The 24,144-nt window shown below is 43.3% G+C and overlaps 1 protein-coding gene across 1 annotated transcript in view; it reads right to left on the bottom strand.

Annotated features, from left to right (window-relative positions):
* The window catches only part of LOC138467325 (calpain-13-like), a 662,439-nt gene that overhangs the window by 437,512 nt on the left and 200,783 nt on the right, over nt 1-24,144 (bottom strand). The window lies entirely within an intron of this gene.

The following is a 24,144-nucleotide window of genomic DNA, read 5'->3' on the forward strand; positions in this document are numbered from 1 at the left end:
ATTGGCTAAGCTTAAATCATGCATAAACTGCATTACAAGTAACTTACATTCTCTGATGATTGCCTGTAAAAACTAGATCTATAAAGGAATTACATTGTGTCCCAAGACAAAGTTAAGACATTAGGGGTGACCCTTGATGATTTGTTAACCAGGATCAAAGATGATAATACGATTGTCTATACCACAGCATATCATTTAGTGCTCCGCCCAGATTAAGCCATGTCCTTCACATGAACACCTTGGAATGATTTCCCGTGCTATCATTGGCACCAGAATCGATTTTCGCAACTCATTATTTTGTTGCATACCTAAATAGGCCACCAATCAGCTTCAAATGTTGATTAACTGCACAGCAATAAACTTCACTAACACCACATGCAGGCTTTGCATAACAGGAACTGTATGTGTACTACATTGATTTCCATTCATTGCAAAGTTCATTGATCATAAGATCATATACAACATTACACCACATTACTTCAAACACCAATTGAAACTCTACTCTTCCAACAGGAACTTAAGATATTTTAAAATATTGATTGACATTCCTAGGTTCCACTGGTCGCGAGCTATGGAATGATTGTTTACTTTTTAGGCTGCTCTACTATGGAAATACCTTCTAGTCAAACTATGCCTCACGAAAAATACCTTCTCATTTAGACAAAAGTTAAGAACTTGCTTTTATTATGTCTTTCTCTACTACTTTTGGAATGGCCCTGTCTCTGCTTCTGACTTGTATCTGATCTATAGTTCTTTAACACTTATTTGAAAATGTACGAGTATACCTTTCTGGTCATAGGCACCATACAAAAAAAGTCTTGCCATAGTATTTATGCGTTTGAGTGTTGCATGAATTAACTTTTTTTGTTTTAACCTTAGTCCCTTACCTTGATGACAAAATGAATGTCAGATAGCATATCACCCCTCCCACAACCTGTGACTGGATGCCAAATACCCACGAGCTAGATCGTTGGCAAGGTAGCTCAGTCAATTAGGCACTCATAACAGACACTTCCATTTAGCAAGCTTGACCCAGGATCAAGCCTCAGTGGGAATGACTCAATCCCTTATAACTGCCAGTGAAATTGTCTAATAGAAGCACTTGTTCTTTCAGTTCTTAGGCAATGTAGGAATGTGGCACTATATGAAAAAGTTTTTCTATTGTTATTTAGGTGATCTACCCTTCCCCTAAAATATTCAGCCTCTGTTGTCCATCCATCAGTTGTGAGACCAACACATTTCAAATACAAATGTGTTCAAATGGGAGAAGACATTTAATGCCCAGGAACTTTGTCCCATTCTGGTTGGTAGGGTTTAAAATATTGTCAGGACTTATAGTTGTCTTACTTATTCCACCGATCCAATCTATACAACTCTTGCTTTGAAGGGGCCATGAAGAGACGTACAACTAAGACAATTAATAAACAAATCCATCATTATATAAATGTGGTATTCTATAAATCACAACCACAATCACACATTGGGCCTCATTACGAGTCTGGCGGTAATCGAGGCGGTAAAACTGCCTGGTTACCGTTGGGCTCGTATTACCATTCCTCCTCTGTGATTCCCGTAATTACCGGGGCATTACAACCCCGGTTTCCCGGGAATCACGGAGGCGGAATGGTGTTAATTCCCATAGAGTCCTATGGAACTCCATGGGAATGGGGATCATGGAAACACCGGCAGCAGGCGGCCGGTGTTAAACCTGCCAGGTCAAACTTGGTGGGAACATCACCTCCCGCCCGCAGGAGTCGGGATCAGGCAGTCCAGAAACAACAGTGGCGGCGGGTTTAACGCCACCGTTATTTCCAGACCGCCTGATTTGTAATGAGGCCCATTTACACTTCCCATTACAATCACTCATTTGAAAATCAAACACAGTGGTTACTAAGGGTGGGCAAACTTCCTCATAGCCAAACTGGTGAGGCAACTAAATCCCTTAGCCAGGATTCGGGTGTGTGCACAATCCTGCAGGACCTGTTTGCAGCCATCAAGATTGAACTTGCATGGGAGTGGCTGTACAGAGTTGCAGGTGTTTTTGCTTTTTAAAGACTACTGCCCCATTTCCTTGACTAACTGACTCCCCTCTAGGATCTTCTACTTCCTTACAGTGCATAGAGCTACCCGTTGACAGACAACGCCTCAGGCCTAGCCGTAACACTAACCAAACCATGACTAAGCTCTCCCCTTTAGCCCTATCCCACTCTCCCTCACCAGAAGCTAACCAGAACCAAAGCACTCTAGTCTACCAAATCCTGGTCTCTTCCATGTAGATAACTAATGTATGGACACAGAGGCAACAAGCACAGTTCATCAGGTATTTGTTAGTTAGACCCCTTCAATGGCACATCTCTCAACGGCACAGGTAACTTCACTCTCGCCACATCACCTGTGTTCAAACAATTCTCTTTGAGAGCTTTCCTTCCGTCATAGTTGCTCGTTAGACAATTGCCTCTCCCTAACTCACAACTTCGCTTGTTGAACATTGTCCCAAGTTCACCTTGCTCTCTTCATCCAGGGGTGACACAACATGAAATTTGCTCACCTCACTCTACTTAATTCAAAGGGTGATACACATGTTGCACAATGTGGTGAGAATCGATGTGCCTCAATTCTGCTCAGAGTGGGCACCACTGTTTTAGGTTTAAAGATAACACTTCATAAATTCTTGATAAGGTGTAGTGTCCTGTAGCCAACCGAGCTCACATGCACATGAGGTATGTACATACTTGTGGGAGAATGGATCCTAAATATAGTGGCATAGGAAGTTGGACGGACCTCATTGTATCAATGAACACACATACTTGTAATTTTTTGAATGTAGTACATTTATTATTAGGTCTTTAAACACTTTCAAAATAGACTTCTTATTGACAACGAATATAAGATTACAAAAATGACATTTAATTTTCAGAGACACAGTCAGTTTATAGTTGGTCCAATGCATTTTGGTCTTGAGACCATCTTCAGGGACCCAATTCTGTCCGTTGTGTCTTAATCGTTTCTTAATCTAAACTAAAAATGTTGTCAATAACAACTAATTATATGTGTTCATTGACACACTGAGGTCCTTCCAGCTTTCTAGGCTACTATGCCAAGGATCGATTCTGCTCATCACCACACTCTCCTGGTCCTCACCATTCACCCACCCCCATTTTATGCAGTCCTTCATAACCTTGTTGAAACTTTAAGCCACACCATTGGCCTGTGGTTTATACATAGAAGTCAATTTATGATCACTACCATTCTCCATCATAAACTGACAAATCTCTTTGAATTTAAATTGTCCGCCATTATCCGTGATAAGTGTACAGGGATATACTTCTCCCCTTAACACCAGTTCCATGAGTCCAATCACCTCTTTGGTAATACTCCTCCCATTTTGATAATATGTCAACAAGAACTATGCAGTACTTACTCCTTTACTCTATATGGGACCAGTAATATCCATCCCTACCTTCTCCCATGGCCTGGTGGGGATGGCAACTATGGTCATAGGACTCTCCCTAGCCACCAAACTCTTCTCACTCAATGAACACAAAACACAATTTCTCACAGCTCGTTCTACCTTCAAATCACACCCTGACCATACCTTGATGTCCTTCATGGGCAATTTCTACAATCCTCTTCCTTATAGAACTGGGGGGAATAATACTGTCCTCTCTCATTACAAATTCACCATTCATGTGCAATTTGTCTTTCACCATACATATCCCTTCTAAATCCGAACCATTCACAGAAACTTTCATAATCATCTCTTTTTCCCCAATTTCTGCCTTCACTCTTCTTAAATTCTCATAATTCTCCATACACTCCTCCCATTCACCCATAGCAATCATTTTCTTTTCCCACGAGTAACACACAATCTGCTTCAAATTCATCTTCTTCCACATCTTTTTTTTTATTTGATACAGTTGATAAATCAACTTTTCAAATGCAGAATTTAAAAGATATTTCACATTCAATTTACAACAAAACAATATTTTCCTCCTGTATATTATACATATCACATTCATTATATAAAAAAAATACATAACTTTAGATTATGGCTAATGCTTAAATAAAATCAGATTTACATAATTAATCTATTTTTTCCTCAGGAAAGATTACATCAAGGAATTGTACTATAGATTTCATTACAGTGAATTTTGTACTTGAAAAAAGTTGAACCCATATATATTTGTCACCTGCAATATCAGATAAAATCAACATGTTAGATAAATGCCTCTTTCGTTGAACATAAAGTTGAGGGCATGATACTATTACATGCTGTAACGTTTCCTTTTCAGTGCTAATTTTGCAGAATCGACCGAAATTCATGTTGGATGATATAGCTTTCCTGCTTGCGAGAATATCTCTGGTGGGCCACGTAAATACTTTCTCCTTATTATTGGCGATGGACATTTTAGTAAATATGAGGCTATATGGCGTAACCTTTTGTGTCCAAAGCTAGCAGTATCAAAGTCTTTATATTTTAGACAAGTTTCCCAATTTTTTATGTTATGTTATGTTACCTGGACTTGTAAAGCGCACGGTCGCCCAAGGGCATCATGGCGCTGGTGAGGAAGCTACCGAGCAGGAAGAACAGTGGTAGCCAGAGAGCTAAAATAGAGTTGTTTTCAGGGCTTTCCTGAAAGCCAAATGGTTAGAGGTAGACTTGAGTAGCAGTGGGAGGGTGTTCCACAACCTGGCCGCAGCAATGGAAAAAGCTCTGCCACTGAGTCTTTCCCGGTTGTACCTAGGGACCACCAAGAGGTTGGTGGTCGAGGAGCGAAGATTGCGTTCCGGGATATATCGGACACATTTGGTTTGAAGAAACTCAGCTCCTAGGCCCTGGATTGCCCGGTGGACAATAGACAGTGACTTGAACTTAACTCGCTGAGCCACTGGAAGCCAGTGAAGTTGGCGAAGCACTGGCGAGATATGTGCTCCATAGGGAGAGCTTGTGGCCAGTCTAGCTGCCAGGTTCTGCATGCGTTGGAGACGCTGGAGAAGGCCCACCGGCTGAGAGAGGTACAGGGAGTTGCAATAGTCCAACCGTGAGAGGACTAATGCAGCCACCACAGGAGGGCGCATTGCTTCTGGGATCATAGGGAGGACCCTCTTAAGTGCCCTAATCTGGTGGTGGGCGGATTGGCAGACCACTGAAACCTGATTTGACATGGAAAGAGAGGTGGAAAGAATGACCCCTAAGTTGTTTACTTTGTCCACTGGACAGGGCAGGGGGCCCAATGAAGTAGGCCAAAAAGCAGGGGTCCATAGTGATGGGCTGAGAGGACAACCCACCAACATCACCTCCGTTTTATCGCCATTGAGCTTGAGCCAATTTTGGTCCATCCAGACACCGACTGCTTTTAGACAGTCATGAAGACCAGCTGAGACCTCGATATGATCCTGATCCAAACGGATCAGGATTTGAGTATCATCTGCGTAGGAATAACAATTGAGTCCATACGAGCGGATAAGGCAGACGAGCGCCCAGATATAAATATTGAATAGGATAAGGGAAAGAGACGATCCCTGGGGGACACCACAAGTGAGGACACAAGGGGAAGAGAGGAAAGGGGGCATAGTAAGGGTCTGAGTGCGGTCTGTAAGAAAAGAGGTGAACCAGGCCAGGACTGAGCCAGTCCCAATGATAGAATTTATTTTTAGCTTGTGTTTGATTTTCAAGTAGAAGCGTTAATTAAATGTTTACTTCAATTAAAGCATTCAGAACAAAATTATGCCATTTAAGGGGAAAATGTAGTTTAGATGAAATTAATTCCCGGGCTACCATACTCAGCATGTTATTGGTTTCTAGACCCAAAAGACATTTTCTGAAGAAGGAGCACATACGCCACATAACTCGACCTGCTAGGGATACTAGACCCAGTTCAAATCTCAAAATGGGCATAGGAGTGATATTAGGAAGATGTAACACATTTCTCCAGAAACGTGCTTCTAGTTTATTCCACACACTATATGTGGTGTATAACATTGATTCAATTCCATAAGTGAGAATGGGAATTACTTTCTGTTCGTAAAAGAGAAAGATGTTTGTATGTAAATGTCCCTTATTTATAGACCAGGATTTTTTGCTTGGGAAATCAAAGATGACCATTTGGACTGTATATTACTGAAAAATATAGGATGTGTGACTGTGTGCTGCATTATTAATCCCAAATATGTATACTCTGTTACAATTTTCAAGGGTTCTTTATGAAGTGTCCAATATTGTTACCCAGGTTTTACGATTTTCCTAGAGTTCTTACAGATCAGTATCTGGGATTTTGCAAGATTCACAACCAAATTATTCTTATTGACATAGTTTGTTAATGCTGATAATAAGTTTTGTAGTCCCCGTGGGGTCTGGGATATCAGCACCAGGTCATCAGCGTAGAGCAAACACGCTATACGCTGGTTTCCAAGTCTCGGATCATCAGAAAAAAAGGACGCTCCCATATCTAGAATAAAAAGGTTAAACAGAATGGACGCCATAATACAACCCTGTTTAAGGCCTAAGTAAGTATTGAACTTTGCTGATAGAAGACCTTCTGTTGAAAAACGTACTTGCATAGTAGTATCAGAGTGGAGTTGTACTATCAAAGCTAGTATGGGTGACGGACAGCCAAAGGATCTTAGTTATGAAACAAGAGTTCGATCAATGGACTCGAAAGCCATACAGAAATCAATGAAAGCAAAATACAACGGTTGTTTTTGGGAGGCATATTGTGATTTAAGTAAGTTTATGGTAGTCATATTTGGTAATGTGCCGAGTTCCTGTACAAAACCAGATTGAAAGGCGTCTCTCTTATGATTTATATTAGACCACTCATTTAATTCTCGTAGAATGATACAGTAGAATATTTTGCCAGGGCCATCAAGCAATGAGATTGGTCTTTAACTTGCGGGATTAGCTCAGTCACCCTTTTTATTAATTGGAATGGTGATCGAATGTTTCCAGGAGATTGGTATTTTTTTGCAACGAAGAATATTTCTAAACATGATGTTCAATATGTCAGCCCATAGATCTGGAAATAGCTTCATGGTCATGTTTGATAAACCATCAGGCCCAAGGGCTCTGAATCTGCTAGCTTTATGGATGAAATATAAAATGTCTTCTCTGTCAAAATTTAGATGAATCTGGTCATCACTCTCGGGAATAGAACAGGTCAGAATAGAGGTGGATCCAGAGTATATGGTTGACCAATATTTAATCCAAGTCTCCTCTTTTACTACGTTTGATTGAACTGCTATTTGATGCCCAGCTGTTGCTTGATTTTTCATTCTCCAATATTCAGCAGAATTTTTAGAGGACAATATTTTTAACATGCGACTCCCATCATTTTTGTAAAGTTTAGATTTCATTTCTTTTAACCAATTCTTATATTTAATTCTAAATTGAATAAGAGCTATGGTTCGTTCAGCTTTGGGCAGTTTCAGAGCTTTCCTTTTTTCGGAGCGAGTTTGTGTTTTCCTAATTCTGATGTCATGATTGTAAGTATGTAAATGTGGTGTTTTTTTAGTTTTATGCCTAATAGATTTTGGTTGGAACATTTGCATTAATGCGGGATACAAAATTGAAGCATTCTGATTAACTTTTTCATCGTAAATCATCTGCGAGCCATAGCAATCACTGAATGCTCTCAGAGATGTTTCCGTCCAGATGAGTCTATTGCGAGCAGTGTTTATAGTAGTAAGGCCATGAAGATATTCACGAGTTCTTTTCAATTTACGTTTAGGTGACCAAATAACATTCAGTTGATTGTGTTCGCTCGCGTCAGATTGGATGACTCGAAAGGATTCAGTCAGATTCAGCATTTCTTCATTGACATAGATATAATCTATGATCCCTGAGAAGAGACCTCTACACCAAGTTGACCTTGGCGGAATATCTGTCGAACAGGATCCGTTTAGCATGAATAGATTTCTGGCTTTGACAAAATTGTTCCATTTTAATAAACAATTTTGATTTGTTTGTCTTGCTGGTTCTAGGCAATGCAGAATTAGATCACCAGCTATTATTAGTTTGATGATTTTGTTTTCACGAGAGATCAAATCAAGAGCCTCATGCATGCTTTCTAGAAACTCGTCAGATATTCCTAGAGGGTTCCAGTATACATTTATAAGCACATACAATGCATCATCTCTGAAAAGTTTAAGCTTCTGAACAAAAGGATTTGGTGAATACCATGAATGAGTATTTGTAAAAGAACGTTGTTTAATTATTATAAGTAGCCCAGAGACAGGTCTACCAGCACTGCCCTTACTAGCTACCTGGGTTAAAAAAATATTGTATTTCTCCCATGAGGGAGCAGACATTAGCCAGGTTTCTTGCAGCATGATAACATCATGCAACTGCAAGTTGGAGTTCTTATTATTCATGAGATGCTTGAATCCTCTTCAATTCCAGCTGATTAAGGTCAAGCTTTGAGAATCATCTGAAGTTAGTTAACATTGATCAATTTGTTGATTACACTTGCATACTTGGGTGCCAGGTGTTTGTTTGAATGACGTCATTTTAGTCAAAGGTTTGCTTATCATGTTGTTATAGGTGATAGCTGGGGAGCTGGGTCCTGATAGAAGTACAAAACCAAGATCAAAAAGTTGCGTTTTGACGGCCCAGATGGTGTTGACCACTACTCTAGAATTCAACCATAGGGTTACTGAAGATCTGTTTGGAGCATCACTAAATTCTAACAGTTCTATGTCGATTGTCCCTATGTCATCTAGAGCAGGAATCTCACTGAAAATGGATAAGACTGAAGCACGATTCAGATTGTATTGAGTTTCTGGAGGAGGTCGTCAAACCAGTGTTAACGAATGGACCGCAGGACGTTTTAATGAACAAGTCACAGATTTAGGTTGTTTTAATTGGTCCAATGGAAGTTGCTTCAAATTACTAGTAGGAGTAGTTCTGGTCTCTACGCCAGTTGTGATTGTTTTTTCATTTAGAATCTGTAGTATTGTTGATTGTATCACATTTTTTATGTCATTTTCAGTGATTAATTGACAAGGAGGTTCAATATGGTTAGTTTTTTGCTGCACTTTATCACGGTCCTCCTTCGTGTCTGCAAACTTTACAACATTCAGTCGAGAGTTAGCAGTAGGGTGCATAGCATCTAACTTTGGCTCTGTTTCCTCATTTATGAATATTTTTAGATTTCCCTGTGCTGCTGCTATAGTAGACATATAGTCATCTATGGCATGTCTGATTTCCTTACGACGATCAATTAGGCTCTGATTTTCTGGCACAGATTTGGAGATCTGGGGTATGGGTATATCGTTTTGGTTGACAGTTTGTGTAGTCATTATTTGTAGCGCCCTCAACCAGATCATTTAGAGGACCATAAGATTCAATTTGATCGGTCTTATTAAAAATGGTCTGATTTTTTTTACTTTGGGATTGTAGCTTGTATTTTTTTGCTATTGCCTTTGACACTGCAACAGCCGCTGTCCGAGTATGAGTTAGATTCTTAGCAAATGATTTGGTTTGTGATGAGGATGTTAATTTAACTTTTGTTTCATTTTTAGATTTTTTAACTAAATCAACTTTTTTCTGCGTGTTTCTGGAAGGCAATTCGGGTGCATTTGTACTATTGCCTCCGAAAAGAGCATAATTTGGTTTTATCTCAAATTCACCTTTACTGCGAGGATCAAATTCTTTGGTACCGTCACAGACCAGATCTATGATAGGTTTCAAAATAAGTGGCATCGGGTGATCAGGGAGTTTCAAATCATATTTCTCATTTAAATATGCATCAGTTTGTGACCTCACAGAAGATTTCTCAATAGAAGGATTGAAGGATGCAGTCTTAGAATAGATATTTTTGCTCATTTTATGCTGCCATGTTATAATTTGTTCTAACTGCTGCGAGTGTTTGTCAGATTTTACACTCAGCGTTTCGAACAATCTGGCTAGCGAGTGAATTGCAGCATTCATTGATTTTAGGGCTATTTCGGTTAAACCACTTGTATTACTTTCATGTATGTTTGTATCAACTGTTGGCTGATAAGCCATGGATTTGCGTGGAGTTGGTGCTATGAAAGAAAGTTTCTCAATTGAATCTAAATTTATGTCACTGGCGTTTTCTGGTAAAGTCTGCGTATAAAACTCTGAATTACTTATATCTATGTCTATAACAGCCAAATCATTAACAGTATTCAGGCTAAGGGGCTGATTCATGGAATTATTTGCGCTGAAAAATGGGGATTTGTGCGCCATTCTGGCTACAAATCCCTATTTAACAAATGGGGATTTGCGGGCAGAATGGCGCACAAATCCCCGTTTTTCAGTGCAAGTAATTCCATGAATCAGGACCTAAATATTTTGCAACCCTTAGCAGCCGAGCCAGTTAGTACATTGCATAGTAATATGCTATCCGACACGGAAACATTTTCTTTAGCAAACATGACAGATGAGTCAGCAACGTCTTCTTTTACCTGACTTCCTTGTTGTTTTGCGACTACAGGTTTCTCGTTCTTGTTTTCATCATGTGATGTTCTAGTTGTCGGATAACAATTTAAGTTAATTTTAGATGTTGATATCACAGTTGTCATCAGAGTTTTGCCCTGTTTATCTGCATGAGTAAGTCCAAAGGATTGATCCTTACAGAACGGGCGAATGTCTCTGCTTAGAACATTTTGTAATTTCAAAGTTGATTTTCATTTGGGCAGTCCTGAGCGGGGAGTGGAACTCAAAGTTTCTTAACTGGACATGGTGATAAGGTTAGCACTGAGTTGACGTTATTGGTACTCGAGACTCCCGGCACAGGAGGCATATCAGTCTTCAGAGTCAGCAGAGTTCTCTTTATTGTAAATGCAAGTAGGCTAAACTTAACTAAATCAGAAGCAGACTACAATTTTATGACGCGAGTACCGGAGAGCACAGCCTACCGACCGCAAACAGCGACAAGCGCGGCAAAGCGGCCAAGCAGTACTCTCCGGTACTCGACGAAGTGCGCACGCAAGTTTGATTTTATAGTCTCGCCTCCAAACAATAGGAGAAAGCCTAAAGTAAAGAATATAGGGCGTTACTAATCTTAACAGAAGGATTAACAGTAATATTATAATGTTCACAGTGTTCTCAGTTTTTCACCTTGTGGGATATGAAGTCCAAGGTAAGTCCAGGATTCAAAAACTTGATAGAATACAATCCTTAGGGAACAGGAAAACGTGGTCAAGCGGTACTTGCCGAGGTGTGCGTGCGCGGTGCACGCGCAAGTTTGATTTTATAGTCCCACCTCCAAACAATAGGAGAAAGCCTTGTGGGATATGAAGTCCAAGATAAGTCCAGGATTCAAAAACTTGATAGAATACAATCCTTAGGGAACAGGAAAACGTGGCCAAGCGGTACTCTCTGGTACTCTTCCATATCCTTATTGGCTGCCAGCCAAGATAAACACAATATTCCTCTTTCCTAGAAGATATTTGTCATCGAAGAGATATTCTTGAAGTGCCACAACCCATTTTATTATTCTTGAAGACACTCCAACTAAAACCCCTTTTTCTGCAGTGTTTCTTTCAATGTTCTAAATTTTCCAATGCCCCATTTCATTGCAAAATAACTCTTTCTATTGTTGAATAGTTCAATTTCTCACCCCTCAACAGGTGTGATGTAAATACAATGAAGTATTCTTTCTTTTCTTCTATTAGTGTGAACACCGCCCTAGAACTGTATTGTTTGCATCAGTAGAAATAAAAGTCTTTCTTCCCATTTTTAAGTCCTGTAGAGAGGGTATGTTCTCTAGTGCTGTCTTTTTACTGCTGCACATTGTACAGTCCACTTAAATGACTCTTTGAGCCTCATTACGAGTTAGGCGGAAAATCAGAGTGAAATATTCCAAAAAATAGCCCTGAAGAATGACTGTTACCGCCACTTGGCCAGGTGGAATTTCCACCTGATTTCAAGTGGTGGTGCAATTCCCCATTTACTTTGGGTCCACTGGACCCAATGGGGCTTTCTTTTTTGTGTGGAATTACCACAGCAAAATTCCCACAGCAGTAATTCTGCCTATATTCTGCTGATTTTACAGCGTTGAGTTTTACCTCCAGGGTTTTGCTGGAGGTAAATCCTCCACTCAATACACAAACTCATAATTTCGCGTGGAGGTAAAATTAGTGGTAGCTCAGTTTCCACCAATTTGACCACTTACCACCTAACTCATAATGAGGCCCTTTGTTGTTTTGTATGAATTTTGCATAGAATTCTGCCATTCCAACGATGAGCATAATTTCCCCTTACTACTTGACTCTGCTACATTTCTCATGTTATCCACTAACTTATTTTTAACATTCACTCCACTGGCTGATGTAGTGTGTCCAAGGTATTTAATTGTTTCTTGGTTGAATTTGCATTTCCCCTGACTCAATGTCAGTCCCCTTTCAATCAACATGGCCATTACTTTTTCCAACCTGCTATCGTGTCCTTTGGTTGGGACTAAAAAACAGCACATCATCTTGGAAGCAAATCACTTCTTCATCTCAAAATATCTGATGCATAATCCTCTGGAACAGCAATGCTGCTGACACCTGTCCAAATGGCATTCTCACAAATTGAAAAAGTCCTTCTCGAGTGATGAAAGCAGTTCATTGTTTAGAATCGTGTAACTTTATCTGGGGGTATGCAAATGTGAGGTCCAACGATGAAAATGCATGTGCTTCCCCCAAAGTATAGAACGTTTCTGCTATATTTGGGAGGGGTTGACTATCTGGTATTACAGAACTATTTGGATACCTCAGATCAACACAGGGCCTTAATTTACTATTGGGTTTTGCTACAATCACTAATGGTGATACCCACTCTGCTGATTCAATTATTTCAATTATTCCCTCCTGCTCCAGTTTCATTAGATCCTTCTTGACTTGTTCTCAAAGAGTCACAGGGATGGCCCGCACTTTATGTACTACTGACTTTTATCCTTGAGATAACCATATCTTCTTCACACAGTCATTTAAGCACCCAATTGTATTACTAAAGAGCTGTGGATGTAGTTTCTCTGTATCACAAAACAGAATGCATTCTTCTTCATTTGGGTTCAATCGGATGCTCAGATGTTTTTGTGGTAGCCAGCTCAATAATGGAATGCCTCCTTTTTCAGTGACATAAACGTTTCCCAATGCAGACCTGCCTTTAAATCGAAACTTTGCCATGAACCATCCCAATACTTTCATGTTTGCACCTCCATATGCTCGTCGTTTTATGTCCATGTCTTTTAATGGGCAGTTCGGAAATTCTTTCTCCCATACATTTTTTGGCATCAGAGTATATTTTTCTCCAGAATCAATCATCATCGAACTTGTTTCCCATTGACGCAAACTAAATCTTTAGGGGCCTCCAGGTCCTCTTCTTATTCATCCCCCACAGCAAATACAGCTTCTTCGGCTTGATCATGCCATTCTTCTATCATGTTGATGGTGTGGGGCCTGCAACACTTAGCGAGGTGACCTTTGCATTTACACTGTGTGCACTTTACCTCCCTCGCTGGACACAATATATTGTTTGCTAGATATCCTACTGCATCACATCTGTAGCAATATCTCTGTGGAGGTGCTTTGGATTGTTTGGTCATGTTGGAGATGGTTTTCGGTTTTACTGTAGGCTTGTTGTTTGCCACGGCTGCAACACTTTCATTAGAAGTTTCAGCTATCTTATTCTGGTGATCTTTCTTCTTGTGGGTCTTTACACACTTGATAATGTGCTCTATTTCTTTAGCCACTTTGAGAACTTCATCTAATGGGAGGGTCACTTTTTCCCATAATCTTTCTCTTATTTTTCCATCTCAATATTCAAACATGAATTGGTCTCTTAAACTTTCACCTGACAGTTGGCCAAAGTTACAAGTTTGGGCCAATCCCTTAAAAGCTGTGATGCAAGCCTCCACAGTTTGTTCTTCTTTTTGCAATCTTTTTGCTCCATGACCCAGTCCAGCAATCTTTTCTCATGAAAGTCCCTCACCAGCTGGGTCATTATATATTTTGGGAGGGCATGAAAGAAGGTGGTGATGAGCTCCCGACTATCTGTGTACACCCTCCGGGTGGTCTGTGCAAATGTGCGTTTGAGCTCCTGCACAAATTCTTGGGGGTGCCAGATTGTAAGGCACCTTGCGGGCCTCTTGGGGGTTTCTGTGAGCAGAAGAATTTTCAAGATGGCCACCCTGTAGGTGGACCATCTGGAGTGGTTGTGGTTCTGGTCCTCCAGTCCCGCAAAGAAGCTGGAGTATTCAGGGGAGAAGGTCCATTTTACATACTCTATGCAATTCTGGCTTTCCTTCATATGAAAAGTATCCATCATTTGCTCATATAGTTCCAAGTGTTCCCAAACAGAATACCTTGCATTTTTATGATATGGAGTTATGACACTCTTAATGGCCTTAATCTGCCTAATGGGATCTTTGTTTATAGCTCTCTTAAGTTTGTTTGCCTTCTTTGTTTTAATCACCCGAGTCCACTCACCCTCAGACTAAGAGGCGCTGCTACTGCAGGTCCCTTCTTGATCCTCTAGGCACTCCCGGATTCTGTGAGCTTGAGAAGGGCTTGCAGAATGTTGGGGCCTAGTCTCTCTACTCCTGTGGTGCTCAGAAGAGTCACTTGACGCTCCCCCAGGGCTGGACTGCCCCACCGGGACACCAGGACATCCCCCGGTAGGCCTCTGTCTGCAGGGCCTCTTTGGTGCGGAAGCGCCGTGACAATGGTAATTAGAATTGTAGTTACCACTTCAGAATGTTGGAGCTGGAGGATTGGCTCGAACCCCCAAACTTCCAGGTACAAGTCACAGCACTTATTGACTGTGCCACAGAGACCGCCTTGGAAATGGCTGTACAGAAAGCCATATAATATCAATGAGAGCAAACGCTTGTTTTGAATTAACATGCCAAGATTCACAGACAAAACGGCACAAATTAGATCATATACAGTTTATAAAAATGAGAAGTGCTGGAAATACGATTGGGTGGTGGTTGTGGGGGCGTGTTGGGGACACTGGCGTAACAGGGGCCCCCGCACCCCCTGCGGTGTGGGGGGCCCCGTGACCACATGTTCTGGAAGGGGGCCCCACTTATGTAAAAAAAAAAAAAAAGTCTACCTTTTTTTTTTTACATTTTCTTTTTCATTCACTCTGCATGAAGGGCAGAGTGAATACAAAAATTCTGGTGGCTACCCCCACCCCATGACATGAAGACCCTAGGCTGGAGGCCTCCATGTCATGGGGTGGGGGAAGCCTATGACTTCAAAAATAAATAGTTTATTTTTGAAGTCACTCTGCCTTCATAAAGAAATTATTTCCATTAGTCCTTAACAGAAATAATTTCTTTATGAAGTCAGAGTGACTTCAAAAAGAAACAATCGGCCTCATTACGAGCATGGCACCACCTCCTGCGAATAGGCAATAACCGGCCCATTACAAGCTGAATGGGCCGGTAATTTCCCATTCGCGGGTGGCGGTATTGCCGGGCTCACGATCCCCCTATAGGGCAGAATGGGGGTGGGGAGCATGGTTGTGTCGGCACAGTTGTTAACGGTAACGGCGCAATTACGAGTTATGCTCGCTGGTGCCACACAGGTAGGGAACCTGCGAGCAGAACTCATAATGCGGCGGGACAGTATGAACGGTGCCGGTGCCCTACCGCCACCGTTCATACCGTCACCGCCAGGGTCCTAATGAGGCCAAATGAATTTTTGAAGCATTATGGCTCCCTCAACTCATGACGTGTGCATGTGTGAGTGTATGGTGAAAGAGTGCACACAAATGTATGGGTGGCTGGTTATGCGTGTGTGTGTGTGTGTACAGTGAAAGTATGTACACTTAAATGTATGGGTGGCTGCCTGGGTGTGCCTGTATGGTGAAAGTGTCCACACTTAAATGTATAGTTGACTGTGTGAGGGTATGCTGAAAGGGTGCACACTTAAATGTATAGGTAGCTGCCTGTGTGAGTGTATGGTGAAAGGTTGCACACAAATGAATGGGTGGCTGGGTGTGCATGTATGGTGAAAGGATGCACACTTACACTTAAATGTATGGGTGGCTGCCTGGGTGTGCCTGTATGGTGAAAGGGTGCACACTTAAATGTATGGGCAGGTGGCTGGGTGTGTGTGGCTGTGTGGTGAAATGGAGAACACTTAAATGTACGGGTGGCTGCCTCTGTGTGCTTGTATGGTGAAAGAGTGCACTCTTAAATATATGGATGGCTGGGTGTGTGTGTATATATGGTGAATGGTGTGTGTGTTTGTGTTCAGGGGCACAACAAAACCTACATTTCAGGGAGGCTAACCCTTCAAATGTTGGGAGAGGTGCTAACTTCACGTGTGTTGGGGAGGAGAAAACGTATTTATGTGGCGGCATCTAACTTCTTTACGCATTTTAATGAGACTATTCTAGTGCAGCTTCAATGTTACAAGCAGTTAAATCTCTCCTTTAGGTCTGAAAGCACCCACTTATGGGCTGCTGTGAGAATGACTGGTCTCCTGTTTCCTCTCTACCCTTCCAATCACTCCCCTGGCAAGCAAGTACTAAACCCACATCGCAATTTCAATTGCTTAAAAAATTTGGTATTTGAATGCAGGTACTAACAGTGAAATGCTGTACATTGGTAATTGCTGGGCCGGGCCCTTGTTAACGGCAAAACCCAGGTGCCGTTTAACATCTGTGTCCTTTTCTGTCCGGCAACTGCTCTGTAGGTCAGCCAGGTCAAGTCAACATAGCCCACAATTTCAGTGGGGGGAGGGAGTGCTGAAACCCAGTCAGCTCAATGGTGTTGCACCACTACTTGTGTTTAATGCCTTGATTAATTAATTAATTATTGGTAATCATCTTTCACCTATGCCTATTCTTCCTCATTCCAGTACTTGTGTATGAGGCACTATGCCTCATGCACAAGTACTGGGATAAGGTAGAGGTACATGAAGGTAATGCCTGACTTAGCTACCTGTAATCTTCATTACTCCTAGTCCCACTCTGCCCCATCCCAGTACTTACCAGTGAGGCAAGGAGCCTCATACGTAAGCACTGGGACAAGGAAGAGGGACATGCAGGTAATTCTGGGCCAATGAGCTGATTTTGAAGGTTGGGGTAGGGGATGGGAGGGAGAAGGGCTGTGTGGGGTGTGGAGTTGTGCAATAAATCATAATGGTCGCCCATGTCCATGCTATGCAGGCATGATATGTGGCATTAGTGGCTAGAGAGGCATTTTGGTGCAGCTAGTCTAGTCATTCCTCAGTTTGGTATGACTTTTTTTTAACTGGGCATTTCTGATAGAGCAGTCCTGCTAAGTGTAATTCCTGGCTAGAATGACATTTGGGTTCTGCCAGTCTAGCCGTTTCTTACTGCGGCACTGTATATTTTTCTGGGCATCTGTGATAAAATGATATGTTATGATATGATAAGTCATATATAACACACCTGTACACAAGTGTTTTTAGGCACGACAAGACAAGGGAAGGAAAACTGAGGGAGGACAAGACAAATGATCTTACTAAGCCTTGTGTCATTCAGATCGTGCAAGTGTAAGAACGAGAAGTGCAAGGGGAAAGGGAGGGGGGAAGTGCAAGGGAGAGGGGAGGGGAAAAGCAGGGGAGGCAGAGAGAGAAAGCAGATGAGAAAAGGAACGTTTTGAGCTGCTTCCAGAGCGTCAGGTGGTCCGGATCAAGTTTGGGAGGTTCAGGGAGGCCATTTCAGAGGGAGGCACCTCCAGGGGAGAAGGATCTACCCCCCCCACTCTCTGCCTGGAGAAGCATCTAACCCTTAGGGCTCGAGAAGGAAGGTATTTTGGCAGATAGCGTTGGATGTAGTGCGTATCCCAGCCCCAGAAAGCCTTGTGGACAATGAAAAGGGTCTTGAACTTGATCCTTGCAGCCACCGAGAGCCAGTGGAGAGATTTCATAGCTGGAGAGATACAGTCCCTGGGCTTGAGGCCAAAGATAAGTCTCGCAGTCCTGTTCTGGATTAGTTGCAGAGGGCGGAGAGTAGAGGAAGGCAGATTGAGAAAGTGGCTGTTGCAGTAGTCCACCCTAGAGAGAACCAGAGCTCTGGAGACAGTGAGCTTCTGGGGGAAAGTGAAAAATGTAAGAGTCCCGTTGAGGAGGTGCAGCTGGTAGTGGGATTTCATGGCTACGTCCGAGATGTGAGGAGAGAGAGAGTGGAGTTGAAGATGACACCAGGAATGAGCGAGAGAGGAGAGGCTGAGGGGAGCCTGAAGGAAAGCTGAGTATCATCCGCATACCACTGTAAATTAGAGGACAAGGTAATGATTAGGTGGGTCAAAGGGGCCAAGTAGAGGTTGAAAAACCAGGGTCAGAGGATAAAGCCCTGGAGAACGCTACATGTAGAGAGAGGTGACGGAGTGAAAGGGACCAAGTTGGACCTGAGAGGGGCGGTCCAAGAGGAAGGAGGTCAGCCACTCCAGGGTCTGATCCATGATGCCCAGGTTCTCACAGAGTCAATTGATCAGAATGGCATGGTTGACCGTGTCGAAAGTAGAGGAAAGTTCCAGGATAATGAGGACAGAAGGAATGCTGAAATCAAGGTTAGAGATCAGATCTTCACAGGTGTTCAGGAGAGCAGCAGCAGTTCTCTGGCAGCTCTTAAGCCAGACTGATGGTCATGGAGACAACCAACAGATTCAGTTTGGAGTGTAAGCTGGCAGTTGGCCAGCTTTTCCAAGAGTTTGGGAGAGGGGAAAGTTCCGGTGGCAAAAATATGATTACAGAAATGGATCAAGGGTGTCAATGTGGTCCTTAATGGTTCTGGAGGAGCAGGCGAGCACCTGTTTCGCCGACACTTCCATAGGTGGGACTTGTCTAGAAACCTAGTCAGGTGTTAGAGAGAAAGAGGAGAAAGGAGGAGAGGGAGAGATGGCCAAAGGGGGCCGTGAGAAAAGGAAGAGGGAGAGGAAGAGGAGATAGTGGACAGGATGTTCTGAGTTTTAGCGGAGAAGCGAGAGGCCAAAGCTGTACAGAGGACCTGTTGAGGGAACAGGAGAGGTAGAAACCACAACAGGATTGGCCAGTTCCTTGCAGATTTTAAAGAGTTTGGCTGTGTTGTTAGAGGCCGCAGAGACGCAGGCTTGAATGCGTGCTCTCTTCTTTACGAGTCTTATTGCTTCGACTGGCATTTTGGTGCAACCAGTCTAGGCATGTCTTAATGTGGCCTGGCATGCTTTACTGTAATGTTATTATGTGTCTACACTGGTCTACATTGTGCAGCCAGTTGGACATGTTTTCATTGTGGCATGACATTTTTAATAGCAAAGCATTAATGTTCATGTACACTGTTGGTGACTTGCATATATTGGATTGCTGTTACCCTACACAACAATACCAAACACTGTGGCTTTTTAGCCAATTTTTCTCGGAAAGTGTGCTGTATATAGCATTAAAACACATATTTATATCTTTCTTCTAGTGCAGTGTGTGGTATATCCCTTCATCAACACGTTTGTGTGTATTGCGCAAGCGTGGTAATCTAGGCCGGCCAGCATGTGGCGCGACCCGTGATTTGTTGCCGAGTTGGGGGGGGCCCTCAGCATGGCTTGCAGGGGGGCCCCCAGACCATGTGTTACGCCACTGGTTGGGGAGGGGCGGTAATTGTTGGGCTGCAACGTGTTACTCCCTCTTTTATGTTGTTGGTCGTCCCAGTTTTTCGTTTTGGAAATCTGGTCACCCTAAACCATCAGCAGATAGCAGAAGCAGGAGGCGACTCGAGGGAGGCTGTGGCTGAGGGCAGCAGCCAGACTGCCGACTGAAAGGTAAGAATTATTTTTTGCGTGCTGAGTGCCCCACTCTCCCATTGTATCTTCTGCTGAGTGTAGTTGCGCACAAGGGGCAATGTAATGCCACTGCCCGCAGGCTTAACGCTATGGATATGGATGTAGTGTAACTTACTGAATGGCACGTTTCACTGAAGCACTGGCTAAAAAAGGGAAGAAAAAAAAACTGAAATCTAAAAAACACTAATCCGAGTCAATACTTCACATAAGTGACTGGACGTTACATTTTCGAACTCTGGACGAGTGTAATTAAGGTTGAGAGTTCAATGAAGCCCCCCGACGATGTCACTGATTGAAATAAGGCTGATGTCACATTAAGAACACTTTAAACAAGACCTACTTTCCACATGTAGAAAAGTAATCAACCACACCCTTCACAAAAGAACCTACAACACAAGTACATGGAATACCCAGACCATTTACACTTAACACAAACCTAAGCACTTGGGAAACATAAGTGTACAGCTGCTGTTATTCGTGGAGACATGTTAGTGAGCTTGAAATATGCATAATATCTGCTTATCTTGCTTCAGCATCATTGTGGATACACCACCTGTATCCACAATGGCCAATTCACTGACACCGATTCGAATCAGGCCACCATTTGCTTGACTGAGGTATCATACCAGGTTAGATTAATCCTCGCATACATTCTTTGTTAAATGAATGGGGGCATTGCCATGTTATCCAATGTAAAATAATAGTTAAAACATACTTGTAGGTTCATTTTTACTTGTTTGTGGTTTTCACTGATGTGCACATTTTGGCTGTGTTTTCCTTTTTTTCGTTTTTTGACATAATGTTATATTGTTAGTCGGGGTTTGGTAGACAATTTCCGTGGCTCTAACTTGCAATCCACACAGCCACGTGTTGTAGTGGTGTCCTTGAGTTGTTAGAGTTATTGAAAGAGGTTCCGCAGAGCACATTTTGAAATGGGGCAGAGGAGAGCCACAGCTGTCAGAAGGGAGTGTCAAAGTCAGCTCCTTGAAGGAGCACACGCTTGTTCATGCCAAGGTCGCAGTGGGGACGACAGATAGACTCGGATGAGTATTTTGGGTAACACTGCTGAGTGACCATCACTTGCTAGTTCTTCTCTGGTACTTTTACCTCCTTCTTTCCTCTCCTCTCCTGGCTTACCTGCCCTCCTCTCTTCTGGATCCTTCCCATGCCCCCACAGTCTATTTTCTAGAGCCAACAGTAAAATGTACCAACTTGGTCCAGTGAAACTAGGGCACGTGGGTGCAACTGGCCATGAGGGTGTGGTGTCCGTGTATTCCTGAAGTCCGTGTATATCACCAGTCATATCATATGCACTTACTAAGTGTGCTTCCGAAATGCACATTTTGCAAATTATAAGGGAGGAGTGTATTTCCACTGTGTGCATGGTGCAAATCACGGGAGGCGCGCCCCCTGCGTGTATATTTTGCAATTCATGCGTTGGCATCACATAACTAAGTAATGGGTGGGCATTAGCATTACACAGTGTCCCAAAGTCTGTTTATTACGCAATGGGAATAATTCATCACAAAACGTTTTTTAATGGGTACAGGCCCAAATTCTTCTTAGCCCTTGAACATAGTATGTATGCAGTGGATGCACTTTACACATTTGGTTACGTTTCCTGTACCAATGACCTACTCAGTGTCCCTACATCTTTCTTTCCACAGTGTGATCTCTTTGACCAATCTTTGCACAGTGAGGATTGCATAATTGCACTTTAGTTTCCCTCCCATGCACTTTGCATTGCGTGCCCTGAGGCAGGCCTTTGTGCACATTGTCTGCCTGTTCTTTGCACACTGCCCTGTCACACAAACTTTGCCTGCTGTGTTTCAAATCCAGGGACCTTTCTAATGCACATGCCCAGTGTCCTGCCTCTGCAGCACACCCACAAAGCCTGGTGGGAATTAATAGCACAGAAGCTCCCCCCAAACACCCTCAGGAGCTGGCTGGGGCACCAAGCCTAAATCACGTCATGTGTGTTTCATACCAGTTTCCTCCACGTTGTGCACTGAGGATTGTGGGCAAACAGGCGTGGCACTGGCCCTTGGCCTGCCTGCCTCTAGGGTAAAATGTGTTCAAGCAGCTGTCCTGCTGTGTACATAGCACCTACTGCCATGCATACCCCACAACACAGAGTTATTAGTGGCCTGTGCACATGACTCCTACAAGCATGCACACACAGGGTCACTAGGAAACCACCCCAGGACTCTGTTTACATCCCTTCATACCCAGACCCCATGCAAGCAGTCCCACACCTCTATGCATGTCTACTACCTCCCTTCACCCACAAGAGCACTTACATGTGTGCATAGCTCCTACATTCATACAGATCACTTGAGAGCTCTCTCTCATGCCTGTGAACATAGCACCTACCTCTATAAAGACACACGGCCATTGAGAGCGTTCTCAGGGGAGCACACATAGCGCTTACCTCCCTACTAACCCAGGGCTATTGAGAGTGCTCTCAGACGCCTACACATACCCCCCCCCATCACCCTGTACACATGGTACTGTTGTATGAGTGCTCTCAGGGGCCTGTAAACACAGCCTCTACCTCTGTGCACACCCTGTGCTATTGATAGCACTCTCAGAAGCCTTTACACAAAGCTCCTCTCCCCTGCACACGTTAACCCATTGAGAGGACCCTCAGAATCATGTTCACATAGTTCCTATCTGTTTGCACACATTGGGGCACAGAAAGCATGTGCAGGGACAAGTGTACAGAGTTTTCATCTTCCCTCACAAAGCCACTTAGAGTGAGAGCAAATAGCAGATCCAATGAAAATCTTCACAGAATGTGACTAGTGACTACCACACACCCTGGGGGCCTACATCTGCCAGAGCCCAGGGCTAGGCTTGTAGAGGGGATGGGGGACAACCGTGCCATGGTCAGGGGCCCCAGAAGCACTAAGCAGTTGGCATTGATTTCACGGTGCCCATTTTCCCTAACAGCCTCAGCTCGTATTTGCCTACCTGTGCTTTGGCCCAACAAAGGACCCAAGCTACGAGTCAGTTAACACAGAACCAGAGGAAGGTCCGGGGGAAGACAAACAGCGGACTCATTCATGGCCTGGGGATTGACCCTAGCCCTTTTAAAGTGCCTAGAAATACCCTTCAGTTGGCACCATCTTGGAAGCAGGGGAGGGCAGGTGTTCCTTCTTACTGTTAATTTCAATCTCCTACTCTTAATAATAGCAGGTTTCCTAACACCCTTTTGGTGCGGGACCGGGTGTCTCGTGGCCTGTCTAATGCACAGTGTGTTGGGCTCACGCGCTATGCTCGCTCGTTCAGCAAAATATTGGGCCACTTTGACAACATTTTCCAGGGCCTCTTTTGGTTCCCAGTCCGGCCCTGCTCTCCCCTGCCCCCAGGGTTGGTAGAGTATCCCCCCACTGCCCTAACTGGGTAGAGGTCTTTAGGATGCTCTTTTTGGGCCTTATTTTATTTAGTTCCCCATTAAATTTAACCAACTGGTCCCTTGAATGCAGTATTTCAGTGGATCTGATTCCCTGACCCTCCCCTCATAGGAGTCTTCCTTGTCAGAGAGATCAGCCCTAACATTTGGGTATCTGTACAGGGACGCCCGTCCATCAATTTTGGGGGGGGGTGCTGATCCGTCAGTCCTATCTCAAAAAACCTATTGAATTCTGCCAGCCCCATGGCTCCCGGCTCATGTGAGCCAGTAGACATGAAGTTGGCAGTGTTCTTGGTTTTGAATGGGTTTGAGTCCCCGAGTACAGAGGTCCTGATGCTATGATCAGGGATTGGCCTGTCCCTCTCTACCTGTTCAGGATCCCTCCAGTTGGGATTTAGTCTAGCACCGTCTTTCTCCAACCTTGCTAGCTTTTCTTTTTCAGCCCCTATTACTTGGTAATAAGCAAAAATCTGAGCCTTTTGTTCATCTTTCAAGGCCTTACTGGTCTCAATGATCCGCTCTTGTGCTGCCACTTGCTGGTGGAGCCCATCATTCTTTTCACAGAGAGCTTCATTGTCTCCCTGTGCTTCCAGTATGGTCTGGGAATACTGGGACATTTCTGCTGCAGAAGACTCACCTCCTGTGTTTTAGCATCTTTGGTCTGGGTGTTCTCTTCCAGGGCACCCTCTACTAGTCTGATGTGCCCCAGTAGCTTCCCATACTCTGTTTTTAGTAAATTGAGCTCCTGGAGGGCTAACTCTCTTCCCTCTAACTCAGTTTTTAACTTGCTTATTTCCTGGCCTAGGGCGTCTTTCTCTTGATTTAGGGTGCCTCTCTGTTCAGTCAGGTCATCCCTTTGTTTTTTGATGGCATTGGATTTCTGGTGCTCTTCATCAAATTCTGTTTGCGAGTGGAGGTCTCAAGATTAACTTATTATTTTCCTTTTTCAATTCATCCATCTGATTTTGCAACATGGTTATTTGT

The sequence above is a fragment of the Ambystoma mexicanum genome, chromosome 4q (genome assembly GCF_040938575.1).
Source record: "Ambystoma mexicanum isolate Mex_15411 chromosome 4q, UKY_AmexF1_1, whole genome shotgun sequence".
Taxonomy (NCBI): Eukaryota; Metazoa; Chordata; class Amphibia; order Caudata; family Ambystomatidae; genus Ambystoma; species Ambystoma mexicanum.